Genomic DNA, 14750 nt, shown 5'->3' with positions numbered 1-14750 from the left:
CTGTTAAATGCTCCACCCACCTCTGTGTAGGATAGTGGTAGAATCAGGGGAGAGATGAAGATAAAGATCTATCCTGTGCCCAACATATTGATGCAATTACATAGAAGGCTAGCCTACAGCACAGCCCGGCTAGCTCAGTCGGTAGAGCATGAGACTCTTAATCTCAGGGTCGTGGGTTCGAGCCCCACGTTGGGCGGTGCTTTCTTTGGTTATATTGCAGGTTGGTGGGACTAGGCAAGAGTAAGCGTTCGGCACGGACCAGAAGGGCCGAGATGGCCTTGTTTCCGTGCTGTAATTGTTACATGGTTGTATTTCATTAGGAGTTTGAGGAGATTTGCTATGTCACTGAAGGCTGTTGCAAAATTCTAGATTTACCGTGGGGAACAGTGCATCGCGGTCCAGTATGGAGGGGCCACTGCACAGGATAAGAAAAAGCTGCAGAAGTCGCAAACTCAGCCAGCTCGATTATGGGCACTAGCCCCCACCTCCCACCATCAAAGGCATTTTCAAAGTGCGATGCCTCAAAAAGGCAGTATCAGTCATTAAGGACATTCATCTCCCAGGACATGCTCTCTTCTCATAACTACCATCAGGGAGGAGGGACAGGAGCCTGACTCACTATTTCAGGAACAGCTTCTTCCCCTCCACCATCAGATTTCTGTTCAGTCCATGAACCTATGAACACTACCCCCATGTTACTTGTTCTCTTTTTGCACTACTACACCTGTACACCTGCTCGTTAATGTAAATATCTAATCAGCCAATCGTGTGGCATCAACTCAATGCATAAAAGCATGCAGGCATGGTCATGAGGTTCAGTTGTTGTTCAAACCAAATATTAGAATGGGGAAGAAATGTGATCTGAGTGACTTTGACCGTGGAATGATTGTTGGTGACAGATGAAGTGATTTGAATATCTTAGAAACTGCTAGTCTTCTGTGATTTTCACACACAACACTTTAGAACTTACAAAGGAGTAACAAAGTACATCCAGTGAGAGGCAATTCTGTGGGTGAAAATGCCTTGTTAACGAGAGAGGTCAGAGGAGAATGGCCAGACTGGTTCAAGCTGACAGGAAGGCGACAGTAACTCAAATAAACATTTGTTGAAATAGTAGTGCGCAGAAGAGCATCTGTGAATGCACAACGCGTCAAAACTTGAAGTGGATGGGCTACATCACCAAGAAATGCTGGAGGAACTCAGTAGGCCAGGCGGATTCTGTAGAAAATAGTACAGTCGACATTTCGGACCAAAACCCTCCAGCAGGACTGGAGAAATGAAATCTGAGGAGTAGATTTGAAAAGTGGGGGGAGTGGAGAGAAACACCAGGCAATAGGTGAAACTCGGAGGGGGAAGAATGAGACAAAGAAATGCAAAGTTGATTGGTGAAAGAGACAGAAGGCCATGGAACAAAGAAAATCAGGGGGTAGGGAGAGGAGCACCTGAGGGAGGTGATGGACAGACAAGGAGATAACATGAGAGAAGGACAAGGGGATGGAAAATGGTGAGGGGAGGGCGAGGCATTACTGGAAGTTTGAGAATTTGATGTTCGTGCTATCAGGTTGGAGGCTACCCAAACGGAATATAAGGTGTTGTTCCTCCAACCTAAGTGCAGCCTTATCCCAACAGTGGAGGAAGCCATGGATGGACATATCGGGATGGGAATGGGAAGTGGAATTAAAATAAGTGGCCCTTGGGAGATCTTGCTTGTTCTGGTGGACGGAGCATAGATGCTCAATGAGGCAGTCTCCAATCTACGTCAGGTCTCACCAATATACCAGAGGCCACTCTGGGAGCACTGAGCACAGTAAGTGACCCCAACAGACTCACAGGTGAAGTGTCGCCTCATCTGGAAGGATTGTTTGGGGCCCTGAACGGTGGTGAGGGAGGAGGCGTTGGGGCAGCTGTATCACTTGTTCTGCTTGCAAGGATAAGTGTCAGGAGGGATGAATGGACAAGGGGAGTTGTGAAGGAAGCACAGGAGGTAGATTACAGTGTTTATTGTGTGTGTGTGTGTGTGTGTGTGTGTGTGTGTGTGTGTGTGTGTGTGTGTGTGTGTGTGTGTGTGTGTGTGTGTGTGTGTGTGTGTGTGTGCTCAAAGTCAATTTATTATTAAAGTATATGTATACCTCCATATACAACCCTGAAATGTTCTTGCAGGCAGGCTCAGCAGATTGAAGAAACACAATAGAATCAATGAAAGACCACACCCGAAAGGACAGACAAACAACCAATGTGCAAAGGATGACAAACTACAAATACAACATTATAATAAATGAATAAGCAATAAACATTGAGAACGTGAGATGAAGAGTCCTTGAAAGTGAGTCCGTAGGTTGTGGGAACTGTTCAGTGATGGGCAAGTCAAGTTGAGTAAAGTTATCCCCTCTGGCTCAAGAACCTGATGCTTGAGGGGTAATAACTGTTCCTGAACCTGGTAGTGTGAGTCTTGAGGTTCCTGTACCTTCCGCCTGATGGCAGCTGTGAGAAGAGAGCATGCCCTGGGTGTTGGGGGGTTTTTGATGACGGATGATGCTTTCCTGCAACAGTGCTTCATGTAGATGTGCTCAGTGGTGGGGAGGGTTTTACCCGTGACGGACTGGACAATATCCACTACTTTTTGTAGGATTTTCTGTTGGGGGCATCAGCGGTTCCATACCGGGCTGTGATGCAACCAGTCAATGTTCTCTCTACCACACATCTGCAGAAGTTTATCAAAGTTTTAGTTGCTCATACGAAATCTTTGCAAACTTCTAAGAAAGAAGAGGGGTTGCCATGCTTTCTTCATAATGGTACTTACATGCTGGACCCAGGACAGATCCTCTGACATGATAACGACAAAATGTGTGTGTCTGTGAGTATGTGTATATACTGTTTCCTTAATGTCTTAATGTTGTTATAGCCAGGGGTGGTGATGGAGATAAGCTCCCACCCACTGCCTATTAAATGTTCCCAACGGCATGCATCTCAGATAGCCTCTGACAACCAAGTCCTACTCCCGGCCTTCATGTGTGGCTTAGCTACTGACCTCAGCGGAACCATTTCTACTGACAGGAAAAGGGACAAAGGTGGGTTACAGGCGCCTTAAAACCAATCAGAAGGGGCTCGTCAGGCTGTGGTTGGCAGCTTATCTCCGAGAAGGAAAACTCTGATCTCAAACCTCGGCTGTCTTGTGGCTGTACCCACCATGGGGAGGCTTCCAGAATAAACCCCAAGGGAAAAACCCGGAGCTGAAGACCCTAAGGCAATCCTAGGTTAAGTTCAACGCTGAATATGGGAATGGCTGTGACGCCACCGGAGCCGAACTGCATCGGTCTCTGCCGTTCCTTTGGGTTCATCAGCTGCGTGGAGAGGGGGAGCCTGCGACATGGGCAACAGCTTGCTCTCCGTATCATACTGCCCAGGGGCGCAACATCCATGGTCAACCCCAGCCAACAGAAGGGCTCATACATTTTGCTGCCACAAAACATGACATATGTCTGTAATGATGATAAACCAGATTTTAGTTCTAATTCTGATTCAGGTCCAGAATGAAATGGGATTAGTATCAGATGATCAGTACATTCTTAGAGGTTCCCTCTCAATGCTCTGTAATTTTATAACTCTATGAGCATAGAGTTCATTAGAAACTAACAGAATCTGCTCCCTGCAATTTTAACATTTACCAAAGTACAATTTTGGCCTGTGTCCTGAAATGAATCCCTTCACTGCACAGTTCTTGAAAGAAAATCAGCTTATTTTTGCATCTGAAATCTTTAAGGAGCAGAGGAGGTGAACAGCATGTCCGTAGGGGAAGTTAAATATTCATATACTGCATGAGGCAGACACAGAAATGCTCGGCAGATCTGTTGGAGAGAAAAACAGTTTCAGCATTTCAGGCCGACTTTTCATCATAACTGATTATGATGAAAGGTGATTGACCGGAAACATTACTTTCTTTCTCTTTCCCAACATTTGTCTGACTTGCTGAACAAATCCTGCGCTTTGCGCACGAAATGCTGGAAGAACTCGGCAGGTCAAGCAGCGTCTATGGAAAGGTGTAAACAGCCAAAGTTGCAGTCCAACCTGCTGAATTTATCCAGCATTTTGTATGTGTTGTTCTTGCTTTCCAGCATCCTCAGAACCTCTTGCGTTTCAGAATCGGAATCAGATTTAGTATTACTGGCATATGTCGTGGAATTTGTTTACCCAATGCTTCCTGTTTTAATTTTCCAGCATCTGCAGAGGTTATTTTTTTTAGATATGAGAAGGTGGCACTAGTGAGATGTATTGATAGAGTTAATTGGAAGCTGAGAAAGCTCACAGTTTGAATCAATATACTTGAATGCTATAAATATGTTAGAATATTTTGCAAATGATGAAATACTTGGATTGAAGCTGCACTGGTTTACTATCCTTAAATAATTTTGCAAAAAGTAATGACCTTGAAAATAACACACTTAAGCTAATTTCATTTGATATTGTTTATTTTCAGTTATTTTCTGTGTCTGAAATGATGTACTTCTTCTCAGAAATTTAGAACACTAGCATCATCAAACCGATTGTACAAAAGTGAGCATTGGAAATAACTCGGAAGACGCGTGGCTCGGGTGGTTGACGGCTGAGTTGAGTTGTTTTTCGATCTGAGCACCTTACTTGCAAACAAGTCATCGCCATACGACGAGACGACAATCGGTGCGCTGTTAATTGGGGTGTGTCCTCTGAATCCTTGGCCTTTACGTACTTATTAATCAGCTGATCGCTCTCCCTTCTGGAAACAAAGTTGTGATGTGGGGAGGAAGTCTGGTCATTGATGGAGGTGGAGTTTTTCTCTAACTGCATGGGATATTGAATTTAGCTCAAATTCTCAGTCTGAGTGTTTTCTATGTTACCATCAATACTAACAATGCCACAACTATTGCCGATAATGATAATGCCTGAGAAGATTCCTCTCACAATAGTGATAGGCAAATTGTGACCAAGTGACAGGGACATCAAGTGATTTAGTCATTTGCTAAATCGGGTTATTATTGTCACATGATACTGAGGCATAGTGAAAATCTTTGTTCTGCATCTATACGGGTCATTTCACCACATCAGTGTATTAAAGCAGTACAAGCGAAAACAAAAACAGAGTGTGGAACAGTGTCACAGTCACAGAGAAAGTGCAGTGCAGGTAGATTGTGAGGTCAAGATTCTATCTGACTGTACTGGAGTTCAATAATCGTATAAAAGGGGTTGAAGCTGTCCATGAGCCTGGAGGTAGGCAAGATTTTTTAAAAAGGCTGTGGTGAGCTGAAGACTCAGCCAGCTCAATCACGGGCACAACCCTCCCCACCGGTGAGGACATCCTCAGAAGGTGGAGCCTCACGAAGGCATCAGAGGCATGTCCTCTTCTCACTAATACCATCTGGGAGGAGGTACAGGAGCCCGAGGGCCAATACTCAATGTCTTAGGAACAAGTTCTTCCCTGTCCCGTCAGATTTCTGAACGGTCCATGAGAGCAGGAACACTACCTCACTATTCCTCTTACACACTATTATTTATTTTTATTGTAAGTTACAGTAACTTTTGATGACTTGTACCTTACTGCTGCCACAAAAGAATAAACTTCAAAACAATCTCAAGCCACGCTTGCTTCTCGCTGCTCCACAGGTCCCACACCACCGGGTTCAGGAACAGTTCAACACTCAGGCTTCTGAACCAGAGGGGACGACTTCACTCACCTCGACACTGAACAATCCATGTACTCACTTTCAAGGACTCTGCAACTCAAATTCTCAGCATTACTTACTTATTATTAGTAGTTTCCTTTTTTGTATTTTCACAGTTTGTCTTCCTGTGCATATTGTCAGTCTGTCTGTGTAGTTTTCTATTGTCTTTCTTTGTTCCATTGTGAATGCCTGCAACAAAATGAATCTCAGGGTAGTATATGGTGACACATACATTCTTTGATAATACACCTGATTCTGATTCTGCTATCTTTCCTCCAATGGGAGGGGGGGAGAAGGGAATAGATCTAGGGTGGGGAGGGGTGTTTGAAGCAGCCCCAGGTGCAGAGACCACCAGCCGTTGATATCTGAAAAGAAACTTGAAAGATGAAGAACGTCTGTTCAGTTCTTAATAACTTCCAGTATCGTTTCACAGCATCCTCAGATACTGACGGCCATAAAAATAAAAGATCTTAAAGACTCATTTTATTTGTGTCACATGTTTTCTGGTAACATTTACGGTAAGTGATCACAACAAACAATTGTTGTGAGAGGCAAGCGCAGGCGAGGGTGAGTCAACTGTCAAAGCGTGCCGGTGCGAGGCAAAGTCGGGGGAAGGTTGAGGCACATTCGAGGCAAAGTTGGGGCGAGTGGAGTGGAGCAAAGTCAGAGCAGATAAAAGGCAGATTTAAAGCCCATGAACTCAAACCGAGCGAGAGGTTTGCTCGATCTAAGTCCCAGGCCAATTTGGAAAGGTGGTGTATGGGCCGAAATGCGGCGGTGGGGTACAGGCCCAGAGTGTATCACTGTGACAGGGCCCGAGTTCGAGCGTGAGGAACAACCCAATGTTCAGACAATTTAAACACCAGGCCAAATGGACTGAAAAGGCAGGGTGTCGGGAGAGAGGCAAGGATCAGGCCGATCTCCCAACATTTACTCAGCTCTATGCTGAACTGAGGCCGAGACTGTGGCCTGTTCCCACTGCTCTCAGCTCCTCTACATTCACCCGGCTCTGCACTGAACTGAGGACGAGACTGTGGCCTGTTCCCACTGCTCTCAGCTCCTCTACATTCACCCGGCTCTGCACAGAACTGTGGCCGAGACTGTGGCCTGTTCCCACTGCTCTCAGCTCCTCTACATTCACCCAGCTCTGCACTGAACTGAGGCCGAGACTGTGGCCTGTTCCCACTGCTCTCAGCTCCTCTACATTCACCCGGCTCTGCACTGAACTGTGGCCGAGACTGTGGCCTGTTCCCACTGCTCTCAGCTCCTCTACATTCACCCGGCTCTGCACTGAACTGAGGCCGAGACTGTGGCCTGTTCCCACTGCTCTCAGCTCCTCTACATTCACCCGGCTCTGCACTGAACTGAGGCCGAGACTGTGGCCTGTTCCCACTGCTCTCAGCTCCTCTACATTCACCCGGCTCTGCACTGAACTGTGGCCGAGACTGTGGCCTGTTCCCACTGCTCTCAGCTCCTCTACATTCACCCGGCTCTGCACTGAACTGAGGCCGAGACTGTGGCCTGTTCCCACTGCTCTCAGCTCCTCTACATTCACCCGGCTCTGCACTGAACTGAGGCCGAGACTGTGGCCTGTTCCCACTGCTCTCAGCTCCTCTACATTCACCCGGCTCTGCAGTGAACTGAGGCCGAGACTGTGGCCTGTTCCCACTGCTCTCAGCTCCTCTACATTCACCCGGCTCTGCACTGAACTGAGGCCGAGACTGTGGCCTGTTCCCACTGCTCTCAGCTCCTCTACATTCACCCGGCTCTGCACTGAACTGTGGCCGAGACTGTGGCCTGTTCCCACTGCTCTCAGCTCCTCTACATTCACCCGGCTCTGCACTGAACTGAGGCCGAGACTGTGGCCTGTTCCCACCGCTCTCAGCTCCTCTACATTCACCCGGCTCTGCACTGAACTGAGGCCGAGACTGTGGCCTGTTCCCACTGCTCTCAGCTCCTCTACATTCACCCGGCTCTGCACTGAACTGAGGCCGAGACTGTGGCCTGTTCCCACTGCTCTCAGCTCCTCTACATTCACCCGGCTCTGCACTGAACTGTGGCCGAGACTGTGGCCTGTTCCCACTGCTCTCAGCTCCTCTACATTCACCCGGCTCTGCACTGAACTGAGGCCGAGACTGTGGCCTGTTCCCACTGCTCTCAGCTCCTCTACATTCACCCGGCTCTGCACTGAACTGTGGCCGAGACTGTGGCCTGTTCCCACTGCTCTCAGCTCCTCTACATTCACCCGGCTCTGCACTGAACTGAGGCCGAGACTGTGGCCTGTTCCCACTGCTCTCAGCTCCTCTACATTCACCCGGCTCTGCACTGAACTGAGGCCGAGACTGTGGCCTGTTCCCACTGCTCTCAGCTCCTCTACATTCACCCGGCTCTGCAGTGAACTGAGGCCGAGACTGTGGCCTGTTCCCACTGCTCTCAGCTCCTCTACATTCACCCGGCTCTGCACTGAACTGAGGCCGAGACTGTGGCCTGTTCCCACTGCTCTCAGCTCCTCTACATTCACCCGGCTCTGCACTGAACTGTGGCCGAGACTGTGGCCTGTTCCCACTGCTCTCAGCTCCTCTACATTCACCCGGCTCTGCACTGAACTGAGGCCGAGACTGTGGCCTGTTCCCACCGCTCTCAGCTCCTCTACATTCACCCGGCTCTGCACTGAACTGAGGCCGAGACTGTGGCCTGTTCCCACTGCTCTCAGCTCCTCTACATTCACCCGGCTCTGCACTGAACTGAGGCCGAGACTGTGGCCTGTTCCCACTGCTCTCAGCTCCTCTACATTCACCCGGCTCTGCACTGAACTGTGGCCGAGACTGTGGCCTGTTCCCACTGCTCTCAGCTCCTCTACATTCACCCGGCTCTGCACTGAACTGAGGCCGAGACTGTGGCCTGTTTCCACTGCTCTCAGCTCCTCTACATTCACCCGGCTCTGCACTGAACTGAGGCCGAGACTGTGGCCTGCTCCAGCTGCGCTAGGCTTCATGTCTATGGACTCACTTTTGTTCTGAATGCTTCTGGCACCAACAAAACATGCCCACAGCTGACTAACGCCAGTCTTTGGAATGTGGGAGGAATCCCACATGATCATCAGGAAAAGCATACAAAGTTCTTGCAGACAGCAGCAGGACGTGAACCCTGACGCTGTAAAGCTTTGTGCTAACCGGCACACTACCGTGCCACTCCAAGTTAAGAGAAAGTTAAAAAGGATCAGATCTCTTCCCAGTTTCCAGGTCTACATGCAGCTGTAACGCATGTGTTTATACGTTAGCTGTTAGGACTCTGGCGCGTGACCTCCTGATTGTTGCAAACTGCTGCAAGTGTTTCGACATAGTGCTGGTGCGCCTGTGTGAACAGAGGTACAGTACCTCATAGTGTGATTTTTTTCCTTTAATAAACTACCTTCATTGTAAACCAAATCACTGACAACTTTCCACCATCGTACAGAGTGGTTAAAGTCGGAGGGTCATCGGGAGATACAGCTGAATGGGTAGGCACTATTATATTTCATTACGAGTTTAAGGTGATTGGGTATGTCAGCAAAGACTCTGGCGAATTTCAACAGATGCACCACCAGATGGTTTTATCACCGTCCAGTATGAAGGCGCCAATGCCCAGGTTCGGAAAAGGCTGCAGAGCTCCATCAGGAGCAGTAGTCTCACAGCCCTCGAGGATATCTTCAAAAGGCCTTGCCTCAAGAAGGCAGCGCCTATCAGCACCATCCAGGGCAACCCATCTTCTCCCTGCTACCATCGGGGAGGAGATACTGCAGCCTGAAGACACACACTCAATGCTTTAGGAACAGCTTCTTCCCCCCCCCCCCCCCATCACCAGATTTCTGAATGCTCCATGAGCACTACCTCACTATTTTGCTCAGTTTTTTTTGCACTATGTATTTATTTTCTTTTTATATTTCTCATTCAAAGGTTCAGAGGTTCAATTATTATCAAAGCACGTATCCCTTTACAACTCTGAAATTTGTCTCCTTCAGATAGCCACGAAACAAAGCAAAAACACGAAAGTCATTCAGAGAGAAACATCTACCCACCCCACCACTATACACAGAAAAAAGAACTGCATCCCGATCATCGACACCCCCCCCACACACACACAAAATGGAACAGGAACATCAACCCCCCCCAAGAAACAACTGCAGTACACGAAAAAACTAACAACATCAATGCACCAACTCTCTCCCGTCGCACAACAAAACAGAAAAGGAAAGGTGATAAAAAGAACAGAATATTAAAACTCATGTCTGAAAAAGTCCACAGTTTAGAAACTTTGATCAAAAGACAAAAATCAAAAGACAAGCTGTCAGTGCCGAACTCTCACTCGCCTTCTGTATTCGCCTCGACATCTCAGTCTTCCTCCGGGCCTTAATCGCCAACTGATGGACACTTTCACTGATGAAATGGAGCTGAACATTGGCTCGGGCTCCACCTCGAAGTTTCTCCTCATCGAGTGCCGTCCAAGTACGCACCCGCTTCCCGGAATCTTCTCAGAGCCAGCGAAGTGCTGGATCATTCAGTCGATCTCCAAACTGTAAATCATAGACTCCAGCAGTCCCAGAAACACATTTAATGTGAAAAGCATATGTAAAAGAAGTAGAAAAGACATTTTCATGAGCTATCTAGCAGGTATCGACAGAGGGAGCATTGGTCGCTGGTGCCATCTTGACCGGAAGCAACCTTTAGTAATTTTTTGCATTCCTCTGTACCACTGCCCCCCCCCCCAAAACAATTAATATCAGTACATATGTCAATGATAATAAACCTGATTACGATTTGTTTCTGAATAGAATCAACATCTGCCATCAAACAAGCAACGTTCAATATTCCCACTCTGCACATCCTTATTAATAGACAATAGGTACAGAAGTAGACCATTCGGCCCTTCGAGCCTGCACCACCATTTTGAGATCATGGCTGATCATCTACTATCAATACCCGGTTCCTGCCTTGTCCTCATATCCTTTGATTCCCCTATCCATAAGATACCTATCTAGCTCCTTCTTGAAAGCATCCAGAGAATTGGCCTCCACTGCCTTCCGAGACAGTGCATTCCAGACCCCCACAGCTCTCAGGGAGAAGAAGTTTTTCCTTAACTCTATCCTAAATGACCTACCCCTTATTCTCAAACCATGCCCCCTGGTACTGGACTCTCCCAGCATCTGGACCATATTTCCTGCCATATTAAGCCCTCCACCAGTCGCTCGCCAACGCACTAGGGCAGCAATCTCACATTTCTGGAATGTGGAAAAACCAGAGGCAACCCTCATGGTCACGTGGAGAATGTGAAAACTCGGAAGCATTGTACAAAAAAATGCCGGGGGAACTCAGGCAGCGTTGATGGAGGGGAATGAGCAGTGGCCGTTTCAGGCTGGGTCACAGGACTCAGGACCGAACCCAAGTCCTGCGGAGGATGTCAACGTCAGCACCGAAACTAGTTCACTGCAGCTGTGTGGCAGATCCACTAGAATCAGAATCAGACTTAATATCGCTGGCATATGTCGGAAAATTAGTTAACTTACACATGTATATTTTACATCCTGCATACTCACTGGAATTTAGAAGATTGAGGGGGGATCTTATTGAAACGTATAAAATTCTAAAGGGATTGGACAGGCTAGATGCAGGAAGATTGTTTCCGATGTTGGGGAAGTCCAGAACGAGGGGTCACAGTTTAAGGATAAAGGGGAAGCCTTTTAGGACTGAGATGAGGAAAATCTTCTTCACACAGAGAGTGGTGAATCTGTGGAATTCTCTGCCACAGGAAACAGTTGAGGCCGGTTCATTGGCTATATTTAAGAGGAAGTTAGATATGGCCCTTGTGGCTAAAGGGATCAGGGGGTATGGAGAGAAAGCAGGTACAGGGTTCTGAGTTGGATGATCAGCCATGGTCATACTGAGTGGCAGCGCAGGCTCAAAGGGCCAAATGGCCTACTCCTGCACCTATTTTCTAAGTTTCTATGTTTCTAAATAGTTATATTAAATAAGTAGTGCAAAAAATAGGAAATAAAGAAGAAGTGAGGTCGTCTTCATGGGTTCAATATCCCATGTTAGCATTGAACCTATCATCCAATTTAGGAATTGGATGGGGGAGGGGAAGGAGCTGAATCACTGAGTGTGTGCCTTCAGGCTTCTGTACCTCCTTCCTGAAGGTGGCAACGAGAAGAGGACATGCCCTGGGTGATGGGGGTCCTTAATATTGGAGGTCGCCTTTCTGTGGCACCACTCCTTGAAGTCCTGGATACTACAGAGGCTAGTGCCCATGATGGTGCTAGCTAATTAGCTGAGCCACGGTGAGAATAAGAGGTCAGTTATTTAAAACAGAGTTGAGGAAGAACTTCTTCTCCCAGAGAGTTGTGGAGGTGTGGAATGCACTGCCTCGGAAGACGGTGGAGGCCAATTCTCTGGATGCTTTCAAGAAGGAGCTAGATAGATATCTGATGGATAGGGGAATCAAGGGATATGGGGACAAGGCAGGGACTGGGTATTGATAGTGAATGATCAGTCATGATCTCAGAATGGCGGTGCAGACTCGAGGGGCTGAATGGTCTACTTCTCCACCTATTGTCTATTGTCTATTATCATAGTAATTCAGAAGCAGGGCACCTAAAGTGTTGGTGACAAAGTTATGAAAGCTTGAATTGGAATACAGATCATTAGCAGTGATCTATCCCAGGTGAGAAGTCACATGGACATACTCCAAGCTGCATAATTGAATTTGAAAGAATGAATAAAGTGCCCTGAGGCATTAGGCAATACGAGTGATTAACCGAGGAATGGAGACAGTGAAGAAAATTGTAAGTATATCGAGCTGGCGAAGGTTAAGGGATTGCAATTAGAAGCATTTAGACAAATATAAAGATAGGAGGAGGGGCAGGTCATTTTGAGGAGGTAGAGAGGCTACAGAAGGACTTGGACAGATTAGGAGAATGGGAAAAGAAATGGCAGATGGAATAGTGTCAGGAGGTGTATGGTCTTGCAGTTTGGTAGAACAAGTGAAAGGGTTGATTATTTTCTAAATGGAGAGAAAATACAAAAGTCTGGGGTGCAAAGGGACTTGGGAGTCTTTGTGCAGGATTCCCTGAAGTTTAATTTGCAAGCAAGAGAAACTCTGAAGGTACTGGAAATCCAAGCAGCACACACAAAATGCTGGAGGAACTCAACAGGACAGGCAGCATCTATGAAAAAAGTACAGTTGATGTTTCCGGCTGCATATCTTTTATCAAATGCAGTGTTAGTCATTTCAAGAGGACGTTATGCTGAGCTTTTGTAAAGCACAGGTGAGGCTTCCTTGGACTATTGTGAGCAGTTTTGGGCCCCGTATCTTAGAAAGGATGGGCTGAAACTGGAGAGGATTCAAAGGAGATTCACAAAAATGATTTCAGGATTGAATGGCTTGTCATATGAAGAACATATTATGGCTCTAGGACTGTAGTCACTGGAATTCAGAAGAATGCATGATCTCATTGTAATCTGTTGAATGGTGAAAGGCCTTGATAGAGTGGATGTGGGAAGTATGTTTTCTATGGTCTAAAACCCTAAGCCCAGTGAACACAGCCTCAAAATGGAGAGCATCCTTTTAGAATGGAGATGAAGAAGAATTTCTTTAGCCAGAGAGTGGTGAGTCTGTGGAATTCATTGTCACAGGCAGCTGTGGAGGCCAATCTATGTATGTTTAAGGCAGAAATTGATAGATTCATGATTGGTCAAGGCATGAAGGGATATGGGGAGAAGACAGGAGATTGAGGCCAAGAGGGAAAATGGATCAGCCATGATGAAATGGCGGAGCAGACTCGATGGGCTAATTCTGCTCCTATATCTTATGGTCTTCTGGTCTTAAGGAGGCAAAGTGTCGAATGCAGGCAAATGAGATGAGCAGACAAGCATAAATATTGGCATAGACCTGTTGGGCCAAAGCTCTGCCCCTGTGCTGTACAACTCTTTGGTATGATTATTCTATCTCCACCAAAATATTGCAACATACAGTACCATAAAGCTCTCATTCAGAGAATGCATTGCAAGCAGAATGAAATTGACCCCAAATTAAATGGTGGACCATTGTTCTCCCCTCAGGTTGAGTGAAACAAGAACTAGAGGTCATAGGTTGAGGAGGACATACTTAAGGGGAATCTGAGGGGCATCCTCTTCACTCAGACGGTGGTGAGGGTGTGGAATGAGCTGCCAGCAGGAGCAGTAAATGCACCTTAATTATTACATCACAGGTAAAGCCCTCCCCACCATTGAGCACACTTACAAGGAGCTCTGTCACTGGAAAGCAGCATCCATCATCAGGGGCCCCCACCGCCCAGGCCATGCTCTCTTCTCACTACTGCCATCGGAAAGGAGGTACAGGATCCTCGGATCCCACACCACCAGGTCCAGAAATAGTTATTAACCCCCAGTCATCAGTCTCCTAAACCAGACCGGATAACCTCACTCACCCCAACACTGAACCAATTCCACAACCTATGAGCTAACTTTCAAGGAGTGTACAACTCATGTTTTCAATAGTATTCAATACTTAATTATTTATTATTATTATTTTACATTTTGTATTTGCACAATTTGTCATCTTTTGCACATTCTTTGTTGGTCTTATGTGCCTTGATTCTACTGTGTTTCTTTGTATCTACTATGAATGCCCACAAGAAAATAAGTCTCGGGGTATTATATGGTGGCACATATGCATTTTGATAATAAATTTACTATGAACATTGAAGTTTGGAGAGGTATATGGATGAGAGGGGTATGGAGGAATATCTTCCAAGTGCAGGTAGATTGGTAGGCAGATGACCAGGTTAGCACAGACTAGATGGGCTGAAGAGCCTGTTTCTGTACTGCATTGCTCTATGACTCTGTGACTGGCACTTTAGTCTCAGCCATGAACAGGAGGGACCCTGTGTTATAGATGAAGGGTCTCAACCCAAAACGTCAACTATCCATTTCCCTCCACAGTTGGTACCTTGATCCTCTGAAGGTTTGTTTTTTCTTTGCTCCCTATTTCTGGCATCTATCTTCTCCATCCTCTACAACATCA

The 14750-nt window shown here is 46.8% G+C and overlaps 1 long non-coding RNA gene and 1 other non-coding gene across 2 annotated transcripts in view; one reads left to right on the top strand and one right to left on the bottom strand.

The window, feature by feature from the left end:
• The window catches only part of LOC132404412 (uncharacterized), a 44530-nt gene that overhangs the window by 7445 nt on the left and 22335 nt on the right, over positions 1 to 14750 (bottom strand). Inside the window, exon 2 of the long non-coding RNA XR_009515529.1 lies at positions 5774 to 5882. This is a non-coding gene — a long non-coding RNA (uncharacterized LOC132404412). The remainder of the gene's footprint in view (positions 1 to 5773; positions 5883 to 14750) is intronic.
• On the top strand, positions 124 to 196 carry trnak-cuu (transfer RNA lysine (anticodon CUU)). Its single transcript has one exon. It is a non-coding gene; the product is annotated as a tRNA-Lys (tRNA).

This window comes from Hypanus sabinus, chromosome 2 (assembly GCF_030144855.1).
Source record: "Hypanus sabinus isolate sHypSab1 chromosome 2, sHypSab1.hap1, whole genome shotgun sequence".
Classification (NCBI taxonomy): domain Eukaryota; kingdom Metazoa; phylum Chordata; class Chondrichthyes; order Myliobatiformes; family Dasyatidae; genus Hypanus; species Hypanus sabinus.
The sequence above is the reverse complement of the archived record's forward strand: the minus strand, read 5'-3'. Positions and strand labels throughout refer to the sequence as shown.